General features: G+C 39.2%; 1 protein-coding gene across 13 annotated transcripts in view; it reads left to right on the plus strand.

Annotated features, from left to right (window-relative positions):
- Nucleotides 1–14,727, plus strand: part of LPP (LIM domain containing preferred translocation partner in lipoma) — a 637,546-nt gene that overhangs the window by 163,367 nt on the left and 459,452 nt on the right. For 9 of the 13 annotated variants that reach the window (XM_023623171.2, XM_023623168.2, XM_023623169.2 and 6 more), the window contains one exon: nucleotides 7,963–8,025. The exons of 3 other annotated variants lie outside the window; for them this stretch is intronic. The gene's annotated coding sequence lies outside the window, so the exon portion shown is untranslated. Of the gene's footprint in view, nucleotides 1–278; nucleotides 409–7,962; nucleotides 8,026–14,727 lie in introns of those variants that run through there. One more of the 13 variants, XM_070243466.1, reaches the window with a different exon arrangement.

Raw genomic sequence — 14,727 nt, forward strand, 5'->3', positions numbered from 1 at the left:
TTCCTATTTCGTCACATGGAATATTTAAAAGGTCTTTACTCAAGGATGAGCTTTAATAAAATTAATAATTTTTAATTAATAATTTTTAATGCATTAAGGACAGGCTTAAGTGAAACTAGTCTCCCTTCCTCCCTTTACTGTGGGTGCCTAGTTTGGTACCACTGCCTTGATTTGTGTTGAAACTTCAGCCATTTTTACCCACCATTGCTTTTGCACCTTTGGTGCAAATGTCAACACAGTGAAAAAGGTTCATCACATCTTAGTATTATGAACTTGCAGACCCCTGAATAGGTCTGGAGGACCTGCTACCTGTTTGTGGACTGCATATTGAGAGCCGCTGAACTAATCCAGTCCTTTGACCTTATGGGCGAGGAGAGCTGGAAGAGACCTCTCAAGACAACAGCACTAGTAAGTGGTGGAGCTAGGACAAGGACCCAACTGTTAGTGCATTGCTCTTTTTTTTTCTTTTGATTTCCCGTTTTGGTTTCAGGAGTTTTAAGGTAGATGTTTCTGGACTTCTTTCATAAACATAGTGATGCCAAATATATGTACAGTTATTGAACGAATTTGGGAAGATTTCTATATCTTTTGCGTATTAAGCCATTTGCATATTTTCACCACTGCTCGCTCTTCTGCTTTTCAATAGTAACCGCTGCTGCCCCTTTAAACAGAAGTTTGTCTTTGCCAAGACTGAGAGAGAACTTGAAGGAGTAGTTGACTACTTGTTCATTTTCTGGTTTAGAATTCCAGCTTTGTGGGGAAAAAAGAATCAGTGAATCTGAGTTGAAGGAACCACTCTTTTCTTCACCTAGATTAGTTAAGTCACAGGAAAGGAAATTGTACACACAGCTATTATCTTTATATCACTGCAAACTATCTCACTGGGCACCTGCTCTCCCACCTGCCTATTCTTTAGTAAACCTTCTCTCTCTCTCTCTCTTTTTTCCTTCCTGCAGGAAGGAGGTTGTCCAATAAAAATTACTCTTAACTTAGCTTTTGCTTATGCTAATATTTTATGTGATCTATTTTCTTCAATAAAAACTGGCCAGGCTGTGAAATTGTAATGAAGAATGCTGAGAAAGGCTACAGAACCAGACCCAGATATTATGTTTTCTCTTGAATACCTCCTTCCTGTTTTAGAGTAGCTTTGTTTTTGGGGGGGGGGGGGTGGTGGGTCTTGAGAGAGGTTGCCGTGTATGGAAATGAGTAAATTTGGCAAATCCTGAAAGTAGGCTTTCAGACTCTCAAATGAATTGTTATCTCATTTTCAAATAAATTGCATGTTCTTTTGCAAGATCTCACTTTTTCCTATTTCTCATCCAACATTTGACTGCTTTCCCTCACCTGTGAGCTTTTTGAATTAAACTCTGTTTTCTAACATTCTTCTGATTCTTTCTCCATGTCTCTCTCGGTTACCCAAAAGTGAGATCTGATTTGACCTTTGGTCACCCCTGTGAATTAGCTCTTCCCTAAATCTAGGCCTTTGGTGACTTCCTTTCTTTCCACAAAACTGATGTTTCCTGCCTTTAGTTACTTGCAAACCATTTAGTCTTTCTTCTTTCTTCCTTAGACTTCTAGTTATGGTTTTTCGCAGCCATTTATTAGGCTCACAGATTGCCTGACAGCAGTTCTGTTTTAACTCTTTAAAATGTGTTTTCTGCCTCCTTGTCTAAACTTCCTGAGCATGGAGACTGTCTTGTGCTTGGCATATTGTCGGCGCTCCATGGATGTATTGAATGAATGTTATTTTTATTCAGGGGTCACTTCTTCAAAAGGCACTCTTCAAAACTGTATTTAGAGATCTGAGCTGTTGTTTCTCTCTCAATATTGGGCAGCTAAATCTCTGAAACACAGAACTGCATTGGCCCATCTTTTAATGCAGACTCTCTCCCACTGTCAGGATGTGACACATGCTTTCCCTGACGGATGGCCATTTAGCCTCTACTTGAACACTTCCAGTTCTTTGTGAGGCAATTTGTTCTACTGCTGGACAGCTTCATGTTTAAAGTTCTCCTTTGCATTGCTCATCCATGACAGTCCTCAGATACTCAAAGGTAGCTTCTATTCCCCCATCCACCCTCTCTCCTCCTTCAGTCTTTTTCTTGCTACTTACCTCCCAGGACTTAAAAAGGTGTGGATGCTCATGTTCTTTATGCTTTCTCTCTTTACACATCACTTTCTAGATTGCCATCATGCATCCAACTCTAAAGTCCTCTTTCAAGCCCACTTCTTTTGTCTGTTAGATACTAGGAACAGTATGAGTTTGTGGGTCTAAAAGCTGGGATATAAATTCTAGTGCCACAATTTACTAGCTGTGTGAACTTGATCAGATTACTGAATCTTTCTAAACCTTGGTTTACTTAGTTACAAAATGGATATAATAATGACTTCTAAGAATATTTTTGAGAATTAAAGTATGTAAAATGCTTAGCTCAGTTACAGAAAAATACTGTGTTTAATAAATACTACTTTTAGCTTGAGTAACTCTTTTGTCTTGATCTATCCAATGATTTCTTTCTTTTTCTGTTTAAAACACATGATTTAGTTTTTAGAATTCATTATTTCAAGAATTTCTCCCTCCCTCTCCTTTTTCTTCTCCATTCCTTGTTTTTTTGACTTTATTTATACTTACATTCCTAAAAAAAATTCTATTATCTTTAGATTTGTTTTCCCTTTTATTTTGTAATTTTCTATCTAGAACTTAACATGATTTTCTTGACAAATACTGTTTTTCTCTACATGAATTTTCTCAACTCCTGCCTACATTTTTACTCATGTGTTCAGCCTTTATTATTCTTCCTGTGAAAAACATTTCTTCACCCCTTTAGTGGATTATTGATGACTGGGTCATTGCAGATTACTTATCTCCTCACTGAACCCCTCAGTTACTCAGTAGCTTTTAAAATCATTTAGTTGAATATTTTACTTTTTAAATTAAGTGTTCAATTAATTTCAATTCAGCCAACATTTACTAAGCCCATATGCCTTACATTGAGCTAGGTGCTACAGGAATTACATAGGATGCTTTTTTCATTTGTTCATGCATTCATTCAATAAATATTTCTTGAGCTACCAACCAAGGACCAGAATCTTGACTTGGGGTTCAGATTCAAGAAACTGAATTAGGCAAGATTTTTCTCTTCAAGGCACACAATCGAAAAAAGTGATACGACGATGTGGTAATTTTAATGATCCAGATATGGAACCCGGCATTATGGTGGTCTTCAGAAAGGCTGTTTCACCAAACTTTCTACGTCAGGAAAAACTTCACATCAGGAGAGACACTTAAGGGTTAAGTAGGGGCTCAGAGTCCACTGGAAAGATAAGACCCTACTAGAGTTTTTTTATGTCTAGTTATAAAGCCATTTTTGTGAAAATCAACCTCTAAATTCTATGTTTTACCCTTGACTTCCCCGCCCCCCAATTTGCATGCATGCAGCCTTTTTCATTCTTCTGTTCAATTTAAGGGCCTTAGAACCAACAGAATAACTGAAAGATAGGCGTGATGATATCATTATAGGCTCACTTTTGGGACCTAATTACTGCATGAATACATATTTCCATATTCCAAAGTAGGAATGATTACATAAATGAAAAAAATAATCTCATGATGGTAGGACACGTTATGAAGTATTTCTCTATCCATCATTTCATTCACTTCTTATAGAACAGCTTAGTGCTTCTGAATTTCCTGACTGTCTTAAGCACTGTTACTGATAGATATTAGCACAAGAATTAGCACTGAATAATTATGTATGGAGGATTTGCAAAGAATTTTTTCTCTCTTTATTCCAAAGCAATCATGCTGCATTTTCTGATTTTATTTAGATCACAAGACCAGGTCTGCTCATAATCAGTTGTCTAGGGAAGAATCGCTTTACCACTCTTTGCCTCCAGTTTGTCAGTTGTCAAATGGGAATATTGCTACTGTTATTAACAATAACACCAATTTCACCTCACTGGATTGAGGTGAAGAGTAAAATGATTAACTGTGTGAAAGCATAATGTATGTAACTGGTCACAATTATAAATAGAAAATGCACCTTTTGAGTGGCCAGATTGTCAGCTACTTTAGTCAAGGTGAGTTCAGCTTAATTAATTAATTTTTACCTGATTCTCCAAACTTCTGAGGTAGCTTCATATTTTACTCTTCTGTTTACCCAAAATGACTGCTCACAAATGCTATATGTTCAGTAAGCACTTGTTAGTTGCATTTTTTTGAATTCCTGATCTTTTAAAAGTCCAGTGCTGGAAATTTTCAAACTACTTATATTTCTACTTAGGATTCCTAAAACCTCTCATTTCATTTCAAGATTATAAGTTCCATTGATAGAAACCTTATAAATATCACATGAAGAAGTTGAGCGTTACCTTTAGGCCAAAGCAATTTACTTTTTAAAAATCTGATTAATTTCAACACAATCAGCCAGGATGTCAGAAGATCTCAGTGCCTCTGATAAATGCTGACAGGTGAGGAAATTAAAATCAGGGAGGGAAGCAATTAAATACTGGCAAATATTACTTTAATGAGACAACCAAGTCATTCATAAGCCATGGAATATGTTGTATTCTTGATAGGTATCTTAGCTTGGCAGGTGAGAGAGTGCATTTAAAAATGTTCTTCCTACGGGATTTGATGATGGTGGTGGAGGACATTCCATGTTTGTCATCTAATGCCTTTGCCCTAATCTAACATTTCAACTGCTTTTGGGAACAGACTTGCTAATAATCATGTTTAAGATAATGACACTGTTTAATTTAAACAAATCTTAGGAAAGGTAATCCTCTCACCACTACTTCCACCACCACACAAAACTTACCAAAGGGCACAAAGTGTAGACAAAATAATTCCTAGCCTTTTCACAGTGGTTTAGAGACAACCATCCTCAAGACCTGTGAAAAGAGAAACACAAAAGTGTATATTTCATAGAACTTCTAATTCAAAAGATTTGGGAATTGTAGTGCTAACAGCAGAACCCAGGTCCTCAGTGCTCATGTGGGTGTTCTTTTCAAGATAACACCCCCTGTTCAGAAAGAACATCTGGGATCACAGGGCTAAAGAGTTACCCATTTATGGCCTTAGTGGGAGTTATATTGCCCATTTGTACTGTTGCACTTGTAAAGTATCAAGTATTAAGAGACATCTTTACATTGGTCCTAGCATTTCTGATGCCAGTGAGTTGGAATTTTTGTTCATCATGTTAGAATCATCATCTAGATGATTGCATAAAAATTGTCCTCAGGATGCTGGCCCGGTGGCATGGCGGTTAAGTTCACATGTTCCACTTTGACAGCCCAGGGTTCTCTGGTTCAGATCCTGCGTGTGGATCTACACACCACTTGTCAAGCCATGCTGTGGCAGGCATTCCACATGTAAAGTAGAGGAAGATGAGCATGCATATTAGCCCAGGGCCAGTCTTCCTCAGCAAAAAGAGGAGTACTGGTGGCAGATGTTAGCTCAGGGCTAATCTTCCTCAAAAGAAAAAAAAATTGTCCTAGGGTACAGCCGTTGATTCAAAAGATACCATGGTTTGTGAAAAACCTGTCAAAACAGGTCTCTCTGCTCTCTTCATTTCTCATGTCCTTCCAGTTTTCTTTGCTTTTTTTCCTTACTCCCTATCATTTTTCTTCCCCCCTCCTCTTTTTTCTTGACTTTATTTGTTCCCTCCTGTTTTTCCCAAAATTCGGTAGAAATTATCAATTATTCTGTCCTAATCCCAAGTAGGTTTGGTGAGTCTTGCTTTTGCATAGATTCTAATTAATAGGTTGAGGTTTTATAAGTTAGAGGTTGATTATGTAGGTTTCTTTATTTTTGGTTGAAATTGCTTCTGGAGATGAGAACATTTTTCTTGGGAGAGGATGGGTGGTTTGACAAAGGATGCAGACCAGCCAGGTTCTGGGTCAGCAGTCATAACACACAGAGTTAGCCAAGGATACCTGGCATCCTTACCAAGATGCTAGAGTGGGATTTGTCAGTTGTCCCAGATGTCTTAATAGGTCCAGTGGAGAACTCCATTCCATTAGGAAATACGAATTACTGAGGACACATGGCACTCAAACCATGTGAAGAGGGCTTGTGAACTTCCTAGCTAGAAGGCTTCAGCTTTTCTCCTGCATAACGTGAGACTTATTGATGAAGGCCCCTTCACAAAAATTCAGCGGTGCCGACTTCTGTTGTTTCTGTGGCTTGTGTTTCGATAGCTTGCCCAAGGATGTTGCATCTCTGAAACTTCACTGGGGAGAGCTGAGAAAGTGTTGATGGTAAACCTGCATCGAGCACTCCTTCTGCCTCAGCATAGTAATGTGTCACCTTCTGGTTAGACCACAGATGTGAAGTCTTCTCTTTCTCTTTTCACTTGCTAGTGAAGTGGGACTTGATATTAAATGTGCTTTGGTGCCTTGACAATTGACTTTATATGATCTATGCTCATTTTCCCTTACCCTCCACATAGAGTGCTCCCAAATGGGAGGCTGCATATGAGTACGAGGGTCCTTACTGATTTTGGTATCCAGATAAAAGGTTGAATTTTTATCTGCTCCATATTAACTGTGTGATCTTGGAAGTTTGGTTTCATTATTGGTAAAATTGGGGTAATAAGGTTTCATTGGGGTTATAATGAGTATAATTTAAAATATGATGGTCATGAAATAGTTTTCAAACTATAACATATAATGTTAAGAGATGATTCATTATTTGATTTTGATGGCATGTGACAAGAATTTCTTGTAGGGTGTCCTATGAACTGTGCTCTTTTCTTAATCGGATTTGAGTCCTATGTGAAAATGGTGTATTATAATAAAACTTTCAGGAGTTCTTAGACTTCTTCATCAATCTAGCCATTGTATTGAAACTAATTCCCTTGTTCTTGCAGTTCCGTTCGAAGCTCCATCTCTCGGATCCTAAGGCACCATATGGGCACAAACTTTCAAGTAGCATGTGACACACCTGCAGTTCTTTCACCCAAAGCAGTATCTCTTGCTTTTGGGGGTTGAGGGGACACTTGAGTTTTAAATTTTGCGACTTTGTCTTTTGGAACAAAAGTTCTTTGTGTTGTTTGTTTAGGTGAGGCCATATGAGATTGACCTACATAAATGTTGTGGTATTTTAAAACGAAGGGCATGAATCCAAGAGATGGCAATAAAAAGAAAAGCCATACTTGATGCTTATAACATCATTCTTTGATCATATAAACGTGGCTTAGAAAGAAATGGTATTGTTTTGTATACCACTGCTGTCCATATCTGTGGATATGAAATAATGGAGGAAAATCTTCCAAAGTTTAACTGAGCTTTGGCTAGGAACTAAGTGTTATAATCCTCATTTACACATAAGGAAATTGACAGTCAGAGAGTTTAAGTAACTTGCCTAAGGCCATTGGTAAGAGGAAGACAAGTCTGACTGGCTCTAAATCCCATATGTTTTTCCTACTTCCTCACATCAGTCAAATAGCTGGTTTTATTTTATTATTCCCTCCTCTACTAAGCCTAGTGGATCAGTGAGTTGTTTGTCTTTGTATTTTCCTAACCCTGATATCCTATGAGGGGCTGAGATATAAAGGAAAGACCAGTGGACCAACAGCAGAGCCCAGAGGGTCCAGACGCACACCCTGCCATGTACTGTACTGTGTAGTCTTGGGCAAGTTATCTGCCTTTTCTGAACTTCAGTTTCCACATCTGTAAAATGAAGACAATGATGCGGTATTTGTGAAGTTAATCATGAGAGAGATGTTAGTTCCCGTCCTGTCCTCCCTGCCCCTCTGCCAGCTTCTGTTTCCTCACCTATGAAGTGAGCAGAATAATCTCTTCCTGCTTCTCCACCAGGTTGTTGTGGGGTGAATTGAGATAATGAATGTGAAAATATTTTTCAAAACAAGAAACTGCTATATAGACATGAGTTTATGATGATGATTGAATAAATATAGCTTAGTACCTAAGGGTAACTTTTCCCTATTTCATTTACAGACCTTGCACTGCAGTTGGCTGAACCTTGTGTCTACTGACCATTCTAAGAGCTAGCTATCTGAGGTAAGAGAGGATTGACACCTTCATATTTATGAAATGCTAATAGCCGTCTTAGCCAATAATGATTGTTTGCTTTTACTCCCAACAGAAGAAATACAAAGATATTTCATGAGCACCAAAACCTGAAAAATGGCTGAGACAGAGAACTGCCCTCCTTTTATGTCTTCTTGGTTTAATTTTCCCTTTCACTTCTTAGCCCTTAATGTTTGATACCAAAAACACAAAAATCTGGGTGACACAAAAGATTCAGATTTAACGAGTCTTTAAGAGTCCATAATGTGCATGTACTAGGATGTTCTTGTCCATTGCCTTCTTGTATTTCCAGCTAGTATGTGGCAGGAGGGCTTTCTCTCCAGCTTTCTGGCCCTTGGTTGAGTGCATTTTTCACCACACTATGCTGCCAGTGTTACCTGGCTCTGAAGGGGTAAACTTTACTAGTTGCATCCATCACTGTCTCTTAGCTGCCCCCCAAAATCTCAAAAAGACATAATCCAAGGCTGAACAACAACAAAAAATCCTGAGAATAGGGAAAATGAGTTAGACTTTTTTGAAACCCAGGACTGTATCTGCATGCTACTCTCCTGGGGCACCAGTGTGAAGGAGATAGATCTTTGGCAGAAGAACGCATTCTTTTTGAGTTTGTCAAGAAAACAGAGGTAAATAAAAAAAAATTAAAGTATGATAGTTGTAAAATTTGCAAAATGTGAGTTTTCTCCTATAGCTCACCAGCTGATATTTGCACTTCCCACTTAGCTTTGCTGTGCTCAGTGTCATCTTTTAGAAGACTTAGCAAAGAGTAGTGAAGTAGCCCATATGGTGTCTTGACTACAGGCCCTGTAGAATAGCAACTTTGTGAAAGATTTGATGTCAGCATTGAAAGTACTGTAAACATTTGTTCTTACTGAGTATTTTCATAATTCCTTTGGTAAGTTATTTCCATGATCTTGAACTATAAACATGACTTTAGTTATACAGACCTCTGAAAGAATTGAAATTTGTTGGTACTGCCCCATATTTGTAGGAGTTAGCATTTTAGAATTAAGTAGAGATTATGGTCTTCCATTAATTTGGTTTTCAAAGCTCATATTCACCATACACATGGAATAAGAACACGTCATGTGCAAACAAGGTGGGTGAAGTATAGACTGTGAAACTCATCTATATCTGGATCAGACATAGCAACCAGTTGTGTGTTGTTGGATTTTATTCTCATTCCTACAAAAGATAGGATTATTCAAAAAAGTAGTGACCAAAAATACAGGAATGGCTCCTGCTCATCATTTTCTAGTCCATAAAATGCCCCTGCAAGAACTTCTTTCTCATATATTTCATGTATTTTTGTGGATAAATATATCAGACGAGAATGTACTGTAGATGTGTAGTATCATAGTTTTTGATAGCTCTGCTAGGCAGAGATCTAACTTATTCATTTAGAAACTGCAGTTGTTAACTTTTCTCTAAATGCTGATTGTCTTTTTCTTTTTTTTTGTAAGATTGGCGCCTGAGCTAACAGCTGTTGCCAATCTTTTTTTTTTCTTCTTCTTCTTCTCCCCAAAGTCCCCCAGTACATAGTTGTATATTCTAGTTGTAGGTCCTTCTGGTTGTGCTGTGTGGGACACTGCCTCAGCATGGCCTGGTGAGCAATGCCGTGTCCATGCCCAGGATCCGAGCTGGCAAAACCCTGGGTCACCAAAGCAGAGCGCGAGAACTTAACCACTCGGCCATGGGGCCGGCCCCATAATTGTTAAATATGAATAGAATAAGCTTTGAAAAGTGGTTAACTATGCCCCTCTTCCCCACTGGAACCCATCTTGAAACTACAAAGAGGAGTTTAAGCGAGCCTTGAAAAGTTATGAAAAATTGTTCTCGGGAAAGGTATTTCATCTGTTTCTATCTATCTATCTATCTATCTATCTATCTATCTATCCATCCTCTATATTTTGGAGGTGGGGGCTGATGGGGTGGGAAGGATAAAAACTTCTCGAATAACATTTGGAAGGTGGAAGAGTAAATATTCTGGGGTCATGCTGTAGAAATTTAAAATAATCTTGTAGTCATCATTAGTATCAGTGGCAGAAATGAAGAAAGAATAACAGTTTTAATAAATAATTGGAGTTGACAGTAGATATGTCAACAGGTACCCCTTTAATGAGTATAATCATTGTTTTTCTCTTCTTTCAATGTTGATCCACTGACTGTGGTGTGTTCCCTGTCCCGTTTCCAAACCAAATCTATTTAAAGCTGCGCTTCATGGAATCTGAAATGGTATACCCTGTTTACTATTTAGAGTTGATACCCAATGTTCTTTAATAGGCAAGATCTGTACTTGAACAAGAACAGGCTTCTGACCTCCTGCAGACTGTTGATTATCTGTTTTCCACAGGGTGATTCATTAGCAAGCCTGAATAATACCCAACTACTTCCCATGGACATGTCTATATTGCTAGAGTGAATGGTTTATTAGAATTTGATGGAAACAGCCCTAGACTGCCTTAAATCAAATTAATAAGTTATTGTTTTTTGAGGTGGAGGTGGAGGCAGTAGTTATAAATGAAATTATTTTCTTAGTTACCTGGATAGAATCCCATTGTTTTGGGGAGTGAAGCAGTTTGTTTTATGTTATGTGAACCAGAAGCCACAAGAATCTAATTCTAATTCCAGCTCTGGCTGAGTCACCTTGGGCAAGTCACTTTCCTTCTCCAGGCTCCATGTCAGCATCTAACAACAGGTGGAGTCCGACCAGTTGATTATAACATTACTTTGAGTCAAATGTCTTATTAGCTGTGATTTTATTTCATATCTAGTCCTTTCTCCCTCCCATACTGCCACTTTTCCAGAGTCATAGGAAAGTCCTATGACTCTTCTACAGAACCAGGGTGGGAAAATGGTTATTCTTTTATTTAGGCTCTGATTCTTTCACATACCAGAAGAGCAGTTGGAATTTGAATTGTATATATACAGTAGTTGGCCCATTTAGGCATTGGTCATCTCCTCCCTCCAGCAACACTCAGTTTCTGATTAGAAAGGAAAAAAAAATCCACCTTCCCCCATGTTTCTCTACTCCGTCATCTGGGTCTCATTTTTAGGGGATCTGGTCAACTTATCCACTGGCAACATTGATGGGTTCCTGTTCTGTTGTTTGACCTTTTGAGGATGAGTCATTGATCTGTAAGGAGAGGTCAGAATCTTAAAGTCAGAGGGGACTTTAAGAACCAATCTAACCAAATTCTTTCATTTCAGAGATGGAGATTTTGGGATCAGGGAAGGAATTTGCTTTGTCTATGGTATTAGTGGCATATCCTGGTCTAGAATAATTTCTTCTGACTCCATAGTTGTATCTCTGTTTTAGGAGAGAAATTTCTTTCTATAAACTATTGTTTCTTTTCCCAATAGTTAAAGGACCATTGTCTTTCAGGCAAAATCAATCTCACTGTCAATGCAGTTGTGACATGCCCTTAAGACATACATGGATGCCAGCCTTCTTCGTTAATTCCATGGGGCAGTGGAATAGAGAATTCTGGCTGGCTTCTGCTATCTGTGCTTATTAGTAGACTGTGGATTCCCCTGCAGTCCTTCCTGTAAGAGATTACTTGACCCTGACATCACCACTGTTTCCTCCACCTGCCTCCTGCCCTTTTCTTATCCAGTGAATTATAGGAAACTAAGGATGAGTTCCTAGCTGCCTGTGTACTGCTCATAGTTGGGAACATTAATAAAGAGAAGACAGATGAAGGATTAATAAGCAAGAAGACAGGAGAGTAATAGCCAACACAGTGAAATGTAGTTCAAGGCCTGCAGTTTCCAGTCGCTGTGCTACACAAGATTAATAGCAGCGTCTCTTGCTCTTTCAGACTTCTTTCCTCATTCTTGTGGGACTGGCTGGGATTGAGAAGCAGCTGGAATAATCTTTGCCAAAACCAAACTCATGTTTTCATGAGATTTCCAGGTCCAGGAAAGAGAGTAGTAATTATGGATCAGTTAGAAGATAACTTAAAGGCCACTGAGTTTAAACCCTTATCTTGGACGTCATGATACTGAGGTACAAACTGTGGAAATCATTTTACTGAGTCTGAGGTTCAAATCTTGGCTTTGTATAATTTGCTATGACTTTGGTGAAGGCATGACCCTTTCTGAACCCCAGTTTCTCCATCTATGACATGGGAAGAGGAGGAGGGGGGTAGAGGAGATGATGTCAGAGGTTCCATTGACCCTGATTTTCATGGGTCTCTGATTTGCCCAAGGTCCTACAGCAAGTATGCAGCGAAGCCAAGTCTTGAATTCAGAGCCCTTTCTCTGGTTTGGAGTACTCATTGTGGATAACTTCTACTATCTGTACTTTCTAAATAGCATGTTTGTATAGCTCAGCCTTGTTTTATTAAATAAACTTTTTTCTCTCTCAGTTGATAGATCCCTTTCTGTCAAGGGACTTGCCTAAGGCAGTAGTTCGTAATTTGTGTGTGTGTGTGTGTGTATGTGTGTGTGTTGGGGGTAAAGGAGAGGATTATGGAATGTTTGGAAACTCAGATCAATCTATGAAGTAGTTAGAAAGTGCACGTCTGCATGGAACGTTGTCTACAATGTCAGGAGGTTTGTAGACCTTCTGGAGGCCATACATAGGTTCTAGGCTAAGCAAAAGTTGTTTTCAGCTTGGCAAGTCTGAGATGACATTTGGGTAACATACATTTCCTGTTGCTATTGGACTTTTCCCAGAGTTCACCAGTTGTTCTATTCTGAGTGTCAGACTCATTTACCAGTGTGACTCTGGACACTTATGTCTCAAACTGTCGAGTGATGTTTTAATATTGAAACTCTTATTCTGCTCGCTACATTCATTCATTCACTCACTCACTCACTGAAATGTACTTTTAACCCAGAAAATGCTAAATGCTATCCATTTTAATATATTATTTTGTTTAATCTCATACAATAGAAGATTGTTTTTTCACATTCAGAAACTGAGCTCAGAGAGGTTGAGTAATATGCCCAAAGTCATACAGCTAGCAAATACTAAAGTTGGATTTAAATCCAGATCTGCCCCAAAATGTGTGAATTCCCTCAGCAATAACACTGAATATGAATAGGGACAATAAAACAATTCTGTAAACTGTACAAATCCCTGGTAGAAAATGCCCACTGCGCCCGAGGAGTGCAGCGAGTGTGTGCTGTGGGAGTTCAGAGAGGGACAAGATCACATATCCTGTATCATTTATGTGATAAGGTCATTAATTAAATGCTTATTTGGTACCTTAAGGCAGAATAAGAAATGTTGGGCAGTTGTATAAAATGCATTATAAATAATTCATATTTTTTCTTTTTTTCAAACTTCTAACAGGTTAGTGGTCTCAGTTTCTCCATTTTTGTAGGTCAGATGAGGAGGAGACAGTGATTAAGGTCATCACACCCTGATCATACTGTGAGTTATCAACTGACTTGGAATTTCAATGCTTTGGGGAATCCCTTTGTTGTTTTCTCCCTGTTATAGTGAGCGTGGGATTTTTAAGAGAGAGACTTCTGACCGTGCACAGATCAGCACAAATGCAGATGTGAGCAGCTGGGATTTGGATGGTGCCAAGATGTAATGACTGCCACATGTGCGGAGTTAGTGCTCAGCGCTTGGTGACCCGCTGTGACTCTACGTGGGAGCCATGAGAGGGAAAGCTGGTGTTAGAGATGGAAGAGGACTTGGAGATTGTCAGGGGCAACACATTTACCTTACAGATGGGGAAGCAGAGGCTCTGGGAAGTGGCGCGGCTTCCCAAAATTCAGGCAGCGGGTTGATGGCAGAACAAGAACCAGCCTCTATACCAGCACTCTACAGTAGCATCTACTTATATTTTCCCTCTTCCATCCGCTTATCACACTTGACTGGTAGATGCATCTGGATCGGAAACCTGGTGCTACTAGCTGCGTGACTTTGGATCCATTGCTTGATTTCTTTGGGTCTCAGTTTTGTTGTCTGTAAAATGGAAGCCATACTCTCTTGACAGGACTGTTGTGCAGATAAGTGAAATACCATTGTGCTGTACAAACACACAGACATGTTATTGTCAATAGAATTAATAATCCTCATCATAACCTAATGAGACGGCCACACTTAACCCTGTTTTTACAGATTCTACTTCCTAACTTCGTCTTGATAGTTTTGAGGTCTTTGCTTCTCAAAGTTTGGTCTGAAGATCAGGAACATGAGCATCACCTGGGAGCTTGTTAGAACTGCAGACCTGAGGCCACACTCCAGCACTCCTGGATCAGAATTTGCATTTTAATAAGATCCCTAGGTAGTTCTTTTGCTCATTAGAGTTTGAGAAGCATTGTTTTAGGCCCAAGACCGATTTCAAGGCTGTTGGCCATGGCCTGCTGACAGTGACTGGCACACTGCCAGCATTCTGGGGCAGGCCTTACCCCTGCCTTGAGATAGCAGGAAGGAGCCCTGTGAGGTCCCTCCTGGGGAATAATGGAAGGCTGGGTTGAAGGAATCCAGCAGACTTTATCTTTTCAGCGCCCTTCGTTCCCTCAGAAGTACTATTCACCAGGGGTCCAACTGGGATTGGATCCCAAGGCTGCTGCTCCCAAAGTCCATGTTCTTTTTATTAAACCATGATGTCTCAGTCAAGAGGAATGCTGGGCTGTGTGTATGGTAACTCTTCGTTCCCCATAGTGCGAATATTTCCACACTGCCTGTTTTACTCTATTACTCAATTCCTA

The sequence above is a fragment of the Equus caballus genome, chromosome 19 (genome assembly GCF_041296265.1).
Source record: "Equus caballus isolate H_3958 breed thoroughbred chromosome 19, TB-T2T, whole genome shotgun sequence".
Taxonomy (NCBI): Eukaryota; Metazoa; Chordata; class Mammalia; order Perissodactyla; family Equidae; genus Equus; species Equus caballus.